The sequence below is a fragment of the Bos grunniens genome, chromosome 20 (assembly GCF_055505025.1).
Source record: "Bos grunniens cultivar Pamir isolate PY7600 chromosome 20, Bosgru_T2T1.0, whole genome shotgun sequence".
NCBI classification, from domain to species: Eukaryota; Metazoa; Chordata; class Mammalia; order Artiodactyla; family Bovidae; genus Bos; species Bos grunniens.
Genome location: NC_141184.1, coordinates 23,172,578 through 23,190,080, shown reverse-complemented (window position 1 = coordinate 23,190,080; position 17,503 = coordinate 23,172,578). Strand labels below are relative to the sequence as shown.

General features: G+C 35.5%; 1 non-coding gene across 1 annotated transcript; it reads left to right on the top strand.

Moving 5' to 3' along the window:
* The first annotated feature begins 12,052 nt into the window (after positions 1–12,052).
* On the top strand, positions 12,053–12,125 carry TRNAF-AAA (transfer RNA phenylalanine (anticodon AAA)). Its single transcript has one exon. It is a non-coding gene; the product is annotated as a tRNA-Phe (tRNA).
* Positions 12,126–17,503: the final 5,378 nt, after the last annotated feature.

The window sequence follows — 17,503 nt, the reverse complement described above, 5'->3', positions numbered from 1 at the left end:
TGGGCCTTACAGTCTCTTGGGAAACATCTCCAGCTATGCTAGAGTGCAGGAGCATCCAGAGATGATAAGTAAATGGCTGGAAATGGCTGTGTCCCAATACAGTTTTAATTGTCAACATTAAACTTTGAATTCCAAGTAATTTTCATGTATTACAAAATATTATTTTCTTAAAAAAATTTTTTGACCATATGACAAGCAAAAATGACCATATACAAATGGCAAAGGGTGCAGTTTGGCCAACAGGGTATAGTTTTCTGACCTCTACTGTAGTATATGAATTCCAAGATATATTTTACAAAATATTCAGTCAAAAGTTCAATCTTTTTTTATTTTTTATTTTTTCTCCTCTGGCCATAAGCAAGGAGTACTGATGGAGCAAGTGGGAACTGGCCACTCTGCTCTGTCAAACCCAGGCTAAAAATCCACAAAAGTCCTTGGCTCACACTTTAAAAATCTGTTCCAGTTCTAATTCGGGTCCCTGACAACTTGGAAGTGATTTCCCTTCGCTCTTTATCCCTCCTGTCAAGGCATTGGCTCTCTGCGTGCTTTCTTAGCCACATTTGGAGAATCTGCTAGTGTTCACTTATTCCTCATCCCATAGAGGAGATAATTAACTAAGACTCAGAAGAGCAAATAAGCTTGGCAGTGCCCATCTTGGAACCACTGAGGAATGGGAAGTCTGCTTTTATTTCAGGCAGGTATAAAGGAGAAATGTACATATTAAATATATATATATATATCTTTAAACTAATACATTGACCAAGTTTCAAAGTAAAAAGATCCTAATAAGATGTAAGTGAACTATCCACCTACACTGAAGTCCTGCTTATTATATTATTTTTGTATTATTATATTGCACTTTTATTTGGTATTTACTTCCATTTTTTTAATGGTAATGCTTACCTTGCTATTTTATTTAAAGCATCTGCCTGCAATCTGGGAGACCTTGGTTCAATCCCTGGGTTGGGAAGATCCCCTGGAGAAGGAAATGGCATCCCACTCCAGTATTCTTGCCTGGAGTATCCCATGGATGGAGGAACCTGGTGGGCTACAGTCCATGGGATCTCAAAGAATCGGACATGACTGAGCGACTTCATTTTCAAGCATAATCTCTTGACTTGTTTTTATGCCTTTAATCAGCTCAAGTACAATACTGGCCCCTGCTTCTACCTAATACAGATATATCACAGTTTTTGGCCAAATTGATTTTCAGCATTTACAATATTATGACCAAATAGATATCATTTACTCTGAGTCAAGTGATTCACCGTGTTTACATTTACACTTGCTCAGTTCTACTTTTTCATTTTCAGAATCAATTAGGTCTTATTTATATGTTCATTTCTCTATGTACCTATTGCTAGTTCTTCACATTGTCCAACGATCTAAAACAGCTTCTCAGTATAGAACTCCAAAGGAACTCCCTCTCCTTAGTCTGTTCACTACATACACCTTTCTCCCTTCCTTGTGAGCTGTTGTCTTGCTCAAATCTGGACCGGCTATGCATGCAAGGATGCTCCAATTCTCTTGACTCTCATTCTGATGAGTCTCCTTATCATTTTTGTTTATCAAATGGTCTTTTTTCAGAACCTGAAATTTTCCTTTTCTGTGATTTAAGCACTGATTTTTGTTGGTTTCACCTAAAAGAGTGGTCACAGGCGTGAAATTTTGGGTGACTTGCTTATCTAAGATTTTCTTTATCCCACTCTCAAAATTGATGATTTATTTAAGTACATAACTCAGATTTGAAATCAATTGCCCCAGTCTCAAAAACATTTTAAGATTTTTTTTTTCATTTTCTTCTAGCTCTCAGTGTTGCTGTTAGGATACTTAGGTTCAACAAGTTTTGTAATCACCCCTCCCACCTTTTTTTCCTACTTTTAAAGCTTTCTCTCAGTCTTTGTTTCTCTCTGTCACTCCATCTTTCAATTTAACAATTATATGCCTTAATGAGGGCTTTTATTTTATGCATTATGCTGAACACATATGCATAGAGAAATCCATGCAAATTTATGCTGAGGATAATTGTTACATTATTTCTATGATATCTTTTCCTTTAGTTTTTCTTTTTCTTCTTATTGCAGTTTCAAAAAATGCATGCTTGAATTCCTATATTGATTCTCAATTTCCTTATATTTTCTCTCTTACTATTCTATGCTTTGCCTGTCTTTAATTTGGAAGAGAAATTCATTATCTTTATCCTTCTACCTTCCTACCTTGTATTAAAGTTTTGATTTTTAAAATTTATATTTCTTTTAATTCCTGAACGCTCCTTTAATTTTCTGACTTTTCCTTTTTACAGCATCTTATATTTGATTCTCTTCTCAGATTATTACTTTTAAAATAAATTCCAATCTCTTTTATGCAATTTGCCCCTTTCATGAGTTCCTTTGTTTGTGTTCATTTTATTTGTAGCCTTTTATTGTGGTTTCTGTTCTCAGAGGTCTAATGATCCTGGAAATCTCATACACATTCAGCAATGAAACAAGAAAAAGGTGATGGAAACATCTATTGAACTAGAGAAAAATCATCTGTAAATAGAAGTTTCTTTCTTAAAAAGTTCGTATACCAAAATCTGGCAGTGATGAATGTTGGAATATGGAATAAATAAGAAAATTTTAATTAAATGTGAAATCTTAGAGCCTGGATAATAGACTATATTATAGGTATAATTATACCTACTTGTTTGTTACTATGTATAAAATGGGTATTTCAGATTTTATTTACAGAATCCATTTTTTTCTTCACCTCACACTTGTTTTAATTGCCTCAAATCCCACATACACCTGCAATTGTACTATTTTTTGAATACTGTAAAGATGAAAAGTGGTGGATTTTATATCTACATTAATAATGATTTACTTTCAAAAAATGCCTTGAAGTTGAACTGATCTCCAATAGTTTGAAATAACATTTTAATTATTATATATTGTTAGTTTGTTTTTGTAAATATTTACTAGTTTTGTATTCTTGCTTTTTAAGTAAATATGGTACTTCCTTATGTACTTTTAACTTTAATAAAACTTTTAGGCAAATAAAGAATAATAATAAAGTTTATTATGTTCTTGGCATACTTTTGGGCTCCTTGTGGGAATACATTTAATTTCACTTAATGCAAGGGTCATGTGTTGTTTTTATTATTACCTGCATTATATAGGTAGGGAATCTGAGAAAAAAAAAGAGAGAGAAGAAAAGTAATAGGCCCAAACTTTAAGTAAGTAAGGAGCAGAACTTGAGTTTAAACTTGGGCTATTGGGATGACCACATTTTCACCACTAAGGTGTAGTAAGTTGTACCCTGAAGAAAAAACAGCTACAGGATATTGATTTACATGAAAGGGTAAAAAAAAAATATAATAAATAAAATTTTGACTTTTAAATTTATGCTCCATATATTACCATTTAAATGACAATACCCACAGAATACTTGATGATTTACATATTTCCCATTTATTCCTAAAACCAACATCCTTCAACATGCCTAGAAGAAGTTTGCACACCATGATGTCTTGGTTTTTTTACAGGAATCAGATTTTACGGGAAAACACAAACGTCTTAGTGGACTTTTAGGTTTATTCTTGGTGAGTACAAGTACATAGATGTGTGCGTGCTCAGTTGCTCAGTTGTGTCTGACTCTGCAATCCCACGGACTGTAGCCCACCAGGCTTCTCTGTCTGTGGGATTCTCCAGGAAGAATATTGGATCAGTTAGCCACTTCCTTCTCTAAGGGATCTTCCCAACCCAGGGATCAAAACTGTGTGTCTCTTGTATCTCCTGCATTGGCAGGCAGATTCTTTGCCACTGTGTCACCATTTATTATTAATATCACATTTATTACATTTCCAGTAAAAAGATTTCTATTTTGTGCCAGTAGTTATAAGAATCCCTGCCCCTGCATCCCTGACCCCAAGAGTGCATGCACATTCACTCATGTCCAACTCTTTGTGACCCCATGTACTCTTGATTCCTTTTTCCATGGAATTTGCCAGGCAAGAATACTGGTGTGGGTTGTCATTTCCTTCTCCAGGGTCTTCCCAATTCAGGAATCAAACCCATGTCTCTTCTGTCTCCTGTGTTGCTAGGTGGACTCTTTACCACTGAGCCACCAGGGAAGCCCAAATGTATAGATATATGACAGTAAAAACAGCTTTCATTATTAATCAAAATTTCTCTTTTCATCAGAACTGAAGAATGGACATGTCCCAGGTACCACAAGAGGGAGGCAAGAGAAAGCTCCACCGCAAGAAACTGAGGTATGTGCTGGAATGCCTTCCAAAAAATACAAGTTGAGTCTTTTCTGTGTGCACATAGTCTGTGGAAAGGATGTTTTGAAGTCCTGTGGTCCTCGAGCAGGTATCCTTGTGTTCCAAAGGCAGTAGGAAGCTAGAGGCATGGACATAATCTAGAGTAAAGATCTACATCACAGTCCTCCAGGGCACATTGACCTATACATGCTGGAGTCCCTCTGACCACTGCCTTTACTCCTTCAGAGAAGGTCAAAGATGACCTTTGAGGAAGATAACACTAAGATTTTATTTAAAGTGAAATAAAATCTAGAAAAAAAAATAGAATGAGAAGAAAATGATAATCAACATCATCGATTTTCTAAAGGATGAAAAATTAGCAGGAAAAGTTTTGAGTATAGAGGCCTGGCTGGTGTGGCTGAGCAGATGGCTTGTACATGTTGCTGAAGTCCTATCTGAGCAAAATCTGGTCCAGAGATGCAAATAAACCCTCTTCCATCTCTTCTTAGCTTATGAAATAAGAGTGTTTATTGTTCAAAAATAATCTACTATGAACTTAATGAGTATTTCTTCTGGCAGAAAAGAGACTAGAGAGTAGGGCAGGTGGACATTAACATTTCTAATTTTAAAACTATCTTAGTTAGTCAGACTTTATTGCCACCATGTTAAACCAGATTTTGCATATACTTTCTGAAGATAATTCATTTCATGCATGATTTCTTGGGGCATATTCTTTTCTCCTGGAATCATCAGAATTTTCACAACATAGAATAATATTCCTAGTATATAGTAAAATAATAGGATTTTAAAAACATGTAGTGAAATAAGAAAAATATTTGCTATATCATCATTTGGAATGCCACCTTAATCCAAAACTCTAAGAAGACCCATTCACCTTATTCACAGAAATTCATGCTTTATTTTTTTTTTCTAGGTGGTATGGAATGTTGAGTTACAATTATTTCCTCTGTTTAGTGATCTGAGCTATGTGCTGACTTTTGGTGCTTATAGATTTATTACAAACTGTAGTTGCTAGTATAAGTTTATTAGCCTTTGTGACCTTCATATACACATAATTGGCCAGAAAAATGAACAAGCAATAAAATAAAACCAACAAAATGCTCTCTTATGTCCAGGACAATTGAAGAGAAACACTTCTCTGTGTCAGAGACAAGAAGCTATCTCCAAAACTATCTCCTCTCCATAGTACAGTTGTAGCTTGAAACTGAATACTTAGGCAAGAACTGTATTTCCCAGTTCCCTTGCAATTATGAATGGTTATATGATTAGTCCTTTCCAGTAGATAGTAAATGGAACTGATGTACACTATTTCTAAACTAAGTCTTTTAAGAAACCAATGTGTCTCTTCTATAATCTCTTTTTCCCAACCCAGATTGAATCTATTGCAAATGATATCCTCTGGGATAGCTGAGCTGTGAGAAGGAACTAGGATTCTTACAAAACCACACTGAAAAGAATGGTTCCATCAGCCTAAACTATCACCAAGATTTGTTTTATGAGAAATAAATATATGTATTTTTTATTTTTCTGGGTGATGGCTATTGGAATTTACCACTGCATCCTTGCATGTCTTCACTAATATATCCTGTCTCTGCTACTGATTGCAGAGTGTCTTTAAGTTTTCAAAAGAACTTAAAAGTCTATACAACTATCCAGAGTCTTTTGTAACTTGGCCTACTTTCAAAGTGAGCAAAAACACTTTGCAGGTATTTGAATATGCCTCTTGGGGTTGGGCTTCTCAGGTGGCTCAGCTGGTAAAGAACTGGTCTGCCAATGCAGTTGACACAAAAGACAAGGGTTTGATCCCTGAGTCAGGAACATTCCCTAGAGAAGGAAATGGGAACCCAATGCAGTATTCTTGCCTGGAGAATCCCATGGACAAAGAAGCCTAGTGGGCTAGAGTCCATGGGGTCACAAAGAGTTGGACATGACTGAATATGCTTGCATACTTGGCTAGGGGAATGAAGGGACAGGGATTCTTATCACTACTGGCACACAATAGAAATCTTTTTAATGGAATAATTAATATGATAGAAATAATGCTCAGTGCACAGTGATAAAGAATCTGCCTGCCAGTGCAGGAGATATAAGAGACGTGGGTTTGATTCCTGGGTTGGGAAGATCCTCTGGAGAAGGAAGTGACCACCTGTTTCAATATTCTTGCCTGGAAAATTCCATGGACAGAGGAGCCTGGTGGGTTACAGTCTGTGTGGTTGCAAAGAGTCAGACACAGCTGAGTGACTGAATATGCATACAATGCACATAGATGTATAATGATTTTTACCATCTCTTAAGGTGGAAATATATTCACTTGAATTTAATGAATATTATTTGCTGTGCCCATGAACATTCATTGACAGGTTTGATGAGATTGCACATCCTGTCTTCCTTTTTCACACAGCAAATGCTAGTTTCATGAAACAAGTGTTTTAAATGAAAATGAATAGGTAGGAAATAAACTAAGATGTAAATCTAGGCCCATAGTTGGATAGTTGACAGCTGCATGTCTGAGGGGAAAAATAGTCAATATTTTCTGTGATGATAGATTGAAATGAGAATAAAATACAGCTGGATTTCATCAGATATTTCTCAATAGGATACATTTCCCTCAGATTTAAAAGAAGTATCTGGAGGAGTATGGAGCTTTAGATTGTTCATCAATCATAAATTGTATTGCTTTTATGTGAATATAAATATTGGTAATTTTTATGCATGCAAATGGGTATTTCAGAAATAAGACATACATTGCTAAATACTGTTTGCAATAGATTCAGGCTTGCTCATGTGTAACTATGTAATTACTCCTCTGAGTTTCCACCAAAACAATGTGCTTAATTCATATTTCTTACAAGATTAAAAAAGATATGACCGTACCCCAGTGAGCTCATAAACTGTGATTTTGAAAACCACTGCAGCCACTTTCACTTTCACTTTTAGGGCTTCCCTTGTGGCTCGGGTGGTAAAGAATCCGCCTGCAATGTGGGAGACCTGGGTTGGGAAGATACCCTGGAGAAGGGAAAGGCTACCCACTCCAGTATTCTGGCCTGGAGAATTCCATGGACTGTATAGTCCATGGGGTCACAAAGAGTTGAACATTACTGAGCGACTTTCATTTTCACAGCCACTTAGAGTTTCTTTCAGATATGCCATAATTATGTTCAGATATGTGCTTAAACAGTATGTTTTAAACAGTATCCAAAAGAAATTAGACCTCATTTATGAAACATAAACCACCCTTTCATTAACATTAGATAAGTTTAGTTTATTAAATAAAATACATTTGTAAATATTTTCCTTTTATGTTTTTCATACAGAATTTTATGTTTATTTTTCCTATTTTACTGTGCATGATATTAAAATTCCTGTTAGAGTATCAACATCTATAATGTGAGGGAAAAACTTTCTTAATTACCTGTAAACAAGAGAAACTCATGCTGTCAGACTGCAAATGTTGTGAAAGCTAATGGCAAAGATTATGTTGGTATTCATTGCTCTAAGGACAAAGACTGAAATTTAGCCTGGCTCACAAACCTGCAATCATCTGTTCTTCATTTGCCTCACAGGTCTCATTTAGCATTATCCTCTCACCTCATGCTCTGCTGCTAAGTCACTTCAGTTGTGTCCGACTTTGTGCAACCCCAGAGACAGCAGCCTACCAGGCTCTCCCGTCCCTGGGATTCTCCAGGCAAGAACACTGGAGTGGGTTGCCATTTCCTTCTCCAATGCATGAAAGTGAAAAGTGAAAGTGAAGTCGCTCAGTCATGTCTGACTCTTGGGGACCCCATGGACTGCAGGGTACCAGGCTCCTCCATCCATGGGATTTTCCAGGCAAGAGCACTCGAGTGGGGTGCCATTGCCTTCTCCAATATTGTCAAACTGCTGCTGCTAAGTCGCTTCAGTCGTGTCTGACTCTGTGCGACCCCATAGATGGCAGCCCACCAGGCTCCACCGTCCCTGGGATTCTCCAGGCAAGAACACTGGAGTGGTTACCTCCTGCTCTATGCTTCAACTATTCTGACCTCTTTTCAGTTCCATCTTGAACATACCAGACTATTTAGCTTGTCCGAAATTTTCTTTCCCTGCTCATCCACAGCATTCAGCCATTTTTAGTTGAATTTTACTTTCTGTCAAATCTTAGTTCAGTAGTCACTTCTTCAGGAAAGCTTACTCTAGCCTCCATACATAAATGATTTTCACCTGATGTGTACTTTATCATCATGACCTCTCCTTTATATATTTTATCCTATTAAAACTTTTATTAGTTTGCTTGTGTGATGCTCTGTTGAATATTATTCTTTCTCGCTGAGCTGCAAGGCTATGCCGTTTTTGGTCATGTTTATATTTTCATCACTGGAAAAAAACCTGTTGCATATAGCTAGAGCTCAATAAATATCAGTTAAGTGAATGAAAGAATGAATAAAATAGGTTTTATTTGTATCAGGATCAATGTCTAACAAAAAGAATATTGGACATGAATTGAGTTACTGATGATGTATTTTAAAATGTTTTAAGGTACTATAGTGCTTCCCAGGTGGTGCTAGTGGTAGCCTGCCAAGGTAGGTTAGAGGTAAAACATGTCGGTTTGATTCTGGGTCAGGAAGATCACCTGGAAAAGGGAATGACAATCCATTCCAGTACACTTGCCTGTAGAATCCCATGGACAGAGGAAACTGGTGGGCAACAGTTCATTGGGTCTCACAGAGTCAGACACAACTGAAGCATGGCATGGCAAATGACTATAAAATAAAATTCCATTTTCAATTAGGCTTTGAAGGGAAAAAAAGATGCTTCCTTTCTAAACTTTGATAAATTTCAGTGAGAAATATGGTAGTAAGAAAAAGGCAAAATGTAAGTATAATATTTAGAAAGACAGGATTTCAGCATTCCTTACACATTCTTAGTTTAAAAGTATGCTTTCATAGTACCAATGATCTTACAAACAAACAAACAAACAAAAAAGAGATTACATAGAAAAGAAAGAGATGAAGAAGGAAAGAGGAAGAAAAAGGGTGAAAAGAAGTTGCTCTTGAGAGGGAGTCGACATTTGGATGAAGGAACGACAGTGAAGAAGGGGATGAATCCGGATGAGCTATTTATATATTGATCCTTAACACTAAGAGGCAAATCAAACTCATTACTTCCTTAAAGAAACAGAATAGAATTTGGGGCACGCAAATTATAAAACCATGTTTAAAAGTGATGAAGGAATGCTAAGAAAGGAGAGAACAAGAGAGGAGAAATTATGAATTATGTGTATAATGTATACACAAATTGGTACTGAGCCATATACAGACCTCAGGGGCACAGCAAAGGCTAAAATCACTGGACTGAATTTTGAGCTTATGTCTGAGAGACAAAGATTGCAGTTTAAGTACAATCAGGTTAATCGTCTGCAAAAACAAACCAATACACACAAATATCAATACTGTTTGGAGGAATGTAACAGAATCTAGAGCCTCTAAACATAGCATTGAAAATGCCCAAGCTACATCTTAAACTTATTAAATGTATGAAGAAACAGGAAAGTATGACTGGATTTCAAGAGGAAGGGCAACAGAAAAGTCTATTTAATAAGGAGCAAATGATATCAATGAACACTTTGCAAAATAATATATGCATAAAGCCAGTAAGTTCATAAATGTAATCAACAGTATTAGAGAAAAATAAAATGAAAATGAAATCTCCAATTGAGCTAACAGTACAAAGAAATGAGAAAACTATCACATGATCAATAGAATAAAAATATATATATATACCTAGGGATAAATTTAACCAAGAGAGTGAAAGATTAAACAACTTTATAACAGAAATTGAAAAGATACAATTGAATAGAATGATACTCTATGATTGTGGATTATAATACCCAAACTAATCAATAGATTCAATGAAATCCCTATAAAATTTTGATGGTATTTTTCACATAAACAAACAAACAAATTCAATCTACGGAACCACAAAAGACCTTGAATAGCTAAAGCAATGCTGTAAAAGAATAACACAGCAAGAGGGACTATAATTACTGATTTCAAACTATACTACAAAGCTATAGTAATTAAAATAGTATGGAACTGGCAAAAAAATACACACACAGAACAGTGAAGGAGAATAGGGAGCCCAGAAATAAGCCACTGTATGTACAGTCAACCTAATATTAGACAGGGGAGTGAAGAATAATCAAGGGAGAAAGGATGGTCTCTTTAAAAAAATGGTATTGGGAAAAATGGGTAATCATATGCAGAGAACTGAAATCAGACCCTTATCTTATACCACTCAAAAAATTGAACTCGAAATAGGTTAAAGTCCATAAAATGAGAACTGATATCATAAACTCCTAAAAGAAAACTTTGGGAAGAAGCATTTTGACTTTGGTCTTGCCAATAATTTTTTTTCAGTTGTGACACCAAAAGCACAGACAACAAAATTGAAAAAATCAACTAGTGGGATTACATCAAATGAAAAACTGCACAGAAAAAGAAAAAAATCAACAAAATGCAAAGGTATCCTACAGTATGGAAAATATTTGCAAATTGTGTATTGGGTAAAGACTTGTTAAAAACTCATGGATATCATAACAGCAAAAAAAGACAATTTGAATAAAAAATGGACAGAAGACCTGAATAGGCATTTAAACACCACTAATCATCAGGGAAATGCAGATCAAAACAACAAAAAAAATTAGATACCACCTCACACTTCTTAGAATGGCTATCAACAAGAAGATAAGAGATAACCTGTGTTTGGCTAGAGAAAAGGAAACCCTTGTGAACGGTCAGTCCCTGTGGAAAGCAGTATGGAGTTTCCTTAAAAAATTAAATATATCAGTGTCTCTTTTGCTGTCTCGTACACAGGGTTATTGTTATCATCAGGTTCAATGCACGATACTGGATGCTTGGGGCTAGTGCACTGGGACGACCCAGAGGGATGGTATGGGGAGGGAGGAGGGAGGAGGGAGGAGGGTTCAGGATGGGGAGCACATGTATACCTGTGATGGATTCATTTTGATATTTGGCAAAACTAATACAATTATGTAAAGTTTAAAAATAAAATAAAATTTAAAAAACAAAAGAAAGAAAAAAAATTAAATATAGAAATGTCATATGATTCAACAATCCCACTTGTGAGTATGTATCTAAAATAAATGAAAAAATATTGAAAATACATCTGTAATCCATGTTTACTGTACCATTATTCACAAAAGCCAATATGTGGAAACAACTTGAGTGCCCATCAACAGATGAATTGATAAAGAAGATGTGGTGTATATATTCATACAAAGTGATATTATTGAGCCATGAGAAAGAGGGAAATCCTGCCATTTGCAGCATGGATAGCCCTTGAGGGTGTTATGTTATGTGAGGTTAAGTTAGAGAAAGGCAGATAAGTATAACATCATTTAAACATGGAATATAAAAAGGGTAAATTTGTAATAACAAAGAATAGAATTGTGGTTATCAGGGGTTAGATAGTGGCAGAATTGAAGAGATGTGGTTTAACAATACAAAGTTGCAACTAGTAGACAAGTAAATCCTGGAGATCTATTGTACAGCATAGTGATTACAGTCAACACTTCTGTATAAACTTCAAATTTGCTAAGAGACTACATCTTAATTGTTTTCACCACACACACACAAAAGATAATTAAGTGACATGATAGAGGTGTTAACTAAGGCAATGGTGGTAATCATATTGCAATGCACAAATGTATCAAGTCAACAAGTTGGACACCTTAAACTTACACAATGTTATATGCTAATTATAGCTCAATTAAGCAAATAATAATAGTGAGTGGCTGAAATAACTCAACTGGGAGAGTGTTAGACTAAAGATCTAAAGGCCCCTGGTTCAATTCCATGTTTCAGTGACTATTTCTGATCCTTTGGGCTTCCCCAGTGGCTCAGATGGTAAAGAATCTGCCTGTAGTGTAGGAAACTCAGGTTTAGTCCCTGGGTCAGGAAGATCCCTGGGAAGGGAATGGCTACCCACTCCAGTATTCTTGCCTGGAGAATTCCATGGACAGAGGAGCCAGGCAGGCTACAGTCCATAGGGTCACAAAGAGTTGGACAACACTGAACAATTAGCACTTTCAAACAAATAAAAAAGACTGAGGACACCAAAATTGGCATGGGTGTGGAGCAACCAGAATTCTCAGACATTGTTGATGAGAGTGTAAAAGTATATAAACCCTGTTAAAATTTCTGAATTATTGATAAAAGTAAGCATATTCCTATCATTTGATCTATCAACTATAATTCTAGCTATTAGCCACATTAAAAAATTATATTAGCTTTGTTTATAATATCCCTAAACTGGAATCATCCCAGATGATGAGACATGCATTGTTTTTTATTCCTTAAGCTTTGAAAATTCCTTCAGTTCAGTTCAGTCACTCAGTCATGTCCGACTCTTTGTGACTCCATGAACCACAGCACGCCAGGCCTCCCTGTCCATCACCAACTCCCAGAGTTCACTCAAACTCATGTCCATCGAGTTGGTGATGTCATCCAGCCATCTCATCCTCTGTTGTCTGCTTCTCCTCCTTCCTCACTATATAAGTTTAGTGTTTTATCCAAAATTATTCTGATTAAAAAGTGTAAGTTCAGTAATTCTCAAAAAATATTTTCCTCCTTAAAATTATGTCTCAAGGAATCCTGCTTAATGGCAGTTTATATGTAACGATATAGAGAGATGAAAAATGGAATCAGAAAGGAAGGAAGGGAGGAAGGAGGGAAGAGAGGAAGGAAAGAATAAAGGAGGAGAGGTAATAGAGGAAGGAGGGAAGAAAGGAAGGAATGGAAAGGGAGGAAGATCAGAATGTAATTAAATGGATTTAATAAAGGTAAACTTTTAAGTAAAATCACAGAAATAAAGAATATAGTTATTACTCACTATAGGAGGTTATGTTTCACGAACATAATTGTCTTTAGCAATTTGGCCCATGGTAAAAGACATATGGGCAGTCTTTGTATAGTAGATGTATTTAATTCTTGATCCTAGAAAAAAAAATATATTAAGAAATGCTCAGAGGTCTTCCACATGGAGAAATTCCAAAATTATAGCATACCTAAACTCTTTAGAATATTGAATTTTAATCTTTGTTAATTGTAATAGGAAAATCTCTCCATAATTCTCATCTTTGTGCTTTTCTCAATCTATCTTGAATTCTAAAAAACAGATTTCTGTTATATATGCTAGGTTACTTAATCCCTCTTCCATTAAATATCAGTGAAAAATCCAACCTGTTTTTTTCTTTTAAAGAAACATGATAATAAAAATAATTTTTCTAATTCTAAATGTACACAATCATCTGAAACTTTGAATGTTTCAAGAATTTTCCCTATGTAAAAAAAAAATGCATATTCTCATAACTATTTACTAAACAGCTGTCTTGTCCCAGATTCAATTCTAGATATTGTGAATACAGTGCTAACAATAAAGATAATATCCATATTTTATGGGGTTTTATTTTGGTTGGGAAGCTAATCAGTCTAATAAACAAACACACAAAGTATTTCTGATTGTAAAAAGTGTGAAGAAAGTAAAATGATATGATACATAGTGCTTTGGAGTGCTACTTTAGATTTATTTGGTGTTCATTCTGTAACTATCTAAAATATTGACATTCTTATTGACACCAACCATATGAATATCCAAGAGAGTACGTTTTAGGCAGGTTGAAGTGTGAAGGCTCTAAAGTGTGTATGAACTTGGTACAACTTTAAAACCACCTGAAAGCCAGGATGGTGGAAGTGGATGTAGTGAAGGAAAGAGTGGGATATGGTAAAGTTGGAGAGATAGGCAAGTTCATGGTGGGACTAAAAGGCCATGGTGAAGAATTTGTAAATTTGTAATTTTTTCATAAGGCAATGGCAACCCAGTCCAGTACTCTTGCCTGGAAAATCCCATGGACGGAGGAGTCTGGTAGGCTGCAGTCCACGGGATCACAAAGTGTTGGACACGACTGAGTGACTTCACTTTTTTCACTTTCATCCACTGGAGAAGGAAATGGCAACCCACTCCAGTGTTCTTGCCTGGAGAATCCCAGGGACAGCGGAGCATGGTGGGCTGCCGTCTATGGGGTCACACAGAGTCGGACACGACTGAAGCGACTTAGCAACAGTAGCAGCAGCAGCATAGTAAAAGCCTATACTTTATGGTAACTCTTGGGATTGTCTAGTATCTCAGACAGTAAACAATCTGCCTGCAATCCAGGAGACCTGGGCTCAATCCCTGGGTTTGAAAGATCGCCTGGAGAAGGAAATGGCAACCCACTCCAGTATTCTTGCCTGGAGAATTCCATGGACAGAGGAAACTGGTGGGCTACAGTGGTGTGGTCACAAAAGAGTCAGACACTACTGAGTGACTAACACAACACATAGTAAAAACCACTGACAGATATTCATTTTCTAAATATTATTTTACACTGTGTATATTAATGTGTAGATAAACATGGAAGTCAGAGTATAAAGCACAATAAGTGACATGTATTGTAATCTAGATAAGAAACAGTAAGATCTTGGAAAAGGATTTTTACAAGAAAGAGAGAGGTAGCTGGATTTTGGCTTGAAGTTCTGAATAAAATCCAAGACTCAGTTTGGATCCTGCTTATGTAATTTATCGACATCTAAGTTGAGCTATCGAAAATGAAGTCATATAAATATATATATATATGAGCCAGAATCTCTAGGGAAACACAAAATTAACTCTAAAAGAGTTAGACAATAACAATAGAAATGTGGGTTAGAATTTTATTATGGCAGCCAAAAACAAAATAAGCAACCAAAATTAATTCATGTATAAGTTTTATAAATGGGGATATTAACACTTAGGAAAATCTATTACAACCTATTCTAGTCTTCATTTATCAGACAAGACATACTTTTTAAAAATGATCAAAGCCATGGAGAGTTAAAAATTAAATGAGAAATACTAGAAGAAACTGAGGACACTTAGCTTAAATGAATAGTATCACAGTGGTCGTAATATTTGCTTTTTAATATCTTGCTATGTCTTGAGCAAAATTTGAGGGTAGATTCATGGAAGGTACATACTAAATACAATATACACTACCATAAATATTAATATAAATAATTACATTAGTCTGAAGTGTGTGAGTACCTCTTGCACTATTTATTTATCAACTCTCTCCTCCCTATCATGGATTATTGAGTCACTGATACTATTTTAAAGACTGTTAAAGAATTTGTCATCTACTTCAAAAAATGATACAGACTATATATAGGTTTATCAAATAGGTTATCATTCAAATTGGAACCTATTTGAGTATAAAGCAAGCTTTACTAATATTTGGGCTTCCCAGCTGGCTCAGATGGTAAAGAACCTGCCTGCAATGCGGAGACCTTGCTTTGATCTCTGGGTGGGGAAGATCCCTAGAGAAGGTCATGGCAACCCACTCCAGTATTCTTGCCTGGAGAATCCCAGGGACAGAGGGGTCTGATGGGCTACAGCCCATGGAATCGAAAAGAGTTGGACACAACTGAGCAACTAACACTTTCACTTTTACTTTACTAATATTGAAGATGGAAAAACAGTCATAGTATAGAAAATAGATCAGAATACATGGTTAGTCTCCTTGTAAATGATAAACCAACACCACCCTTATATTGCTTTTTTATTCCTCTTAACTCTTTAATCCTCTTCACCTCCAACCCTCTATGCCAACCATATTTTTGACATTCACCTGGACAATATTACTCCTCCTAACTAATCCACTCTAGCCCCTTTAAACTGTAATAAGCCAGATCTGAATGTAATCTTTTAGTCTTTCTATTTTAAAATCCAATGCCAGAGATAATAACTTTTACCTTGACTTTAGCAGCTCCCCACTTAGTATGAAGAGACCTAATATTTATTCTCCTGAACCATTTCTATTCTGCTACACTTGCTCAGTACAGTTTCAACTCAGCTTCTTTCCAGACATACAGGTATCTGTACCATCCTGAGTGATACCCATGTAACTTTAACTTTAACACTTAAAGATATCAAGTGTAGAAATCCTTAAGTCTCTCTATGCTAAGCAGCAATCCTTTGATATGTTGTGTTATCCTTCTCTTTCATTTGTCTGCTCACAACTCTTGTAAAACCACCATTAATAACATTGGGCTAAGCTGGAGTAAATTTTTTCTAAGGACTGACTTTGAAAATATTAAAATATCTTTATTTCATTGTATACTCCTGGAAGAATACAAATTTTCTTCATTTTGAGGGTAAGCTCTTTACTTTGAGCCCTTGTTTTTGTTTTTTTGGACATTTCCAAATATTATGCCAAAGCATGATTTCATCAGTAGTTTCCCTTATCCTATAATTAAGATCACATTTCACTTTTTATTATAAATAAAAGGAAAATAAATATCTTACTCAGATTCTCACATATTGTTTCTCTTCCAGGCAAGTTTTTCTTTTTTTTTTTTTTTTCTAATAATTATAATGTATCTTGATCTCCTCATTTCTCATTTCTTTCACAATCTACTAGCCAACATCTGCCTCAGCGAAGTCAAGGAAGGTCCTGGCTAGGTTCCCAAATTGTATATTGCTTACTTCATTCAATGTATACTTGATGAAGAACCAATATGTTCCAAGCACTGTTGAATTGCTCAGATTAAATCAATGTTGGAAAGAAGAAAAGAAGCACACAAGTTTGTATTCTACTGGGCTAAAGATACTTAAAAAATCAATGAACATACTCAGTAGATAATGTTATATGTGAGAAGTTTGTGAGTGATAGTGTATATGTGTGTGTTTAAAGATTAAACTGTGAAAAAAGAAGACTATGGTAAAGGGGATCAGAACTGGCCTGGAAGATGAATCATTTTTTTTTTTTTCCAGACTGACCTGAGTCCCTACAGCACTTCCTACTAAAAGTGGAACATGTCACATTGTATCATAATTGTTGGCTTACTTATATTTCGATTTTTTTTTGTTTTTATTTATTTTTTATTATTTAATTAAGTGGTTGTGACTGACTTTTTTGAAAAAATTATACTGAAAAAAAGGAATGAAAATAGCTACATGAATTTGCAAAGGGACCATGCATAGTAAGTTCAAGGAATGTCAAAAAGGTCAGTGTGGCTAGAGCAAGGGTGAGCTTATTAATTTTTAAGATGGTGGTTTTTAGAAGTATCATCCAGGATTCTATATTGAGACTAGATTTCAGAGGTCAAAGACATGTATATGAAGTCAGATAGGAAACTATTATAATAATCCAGGAGGAAGCTGAAAGAC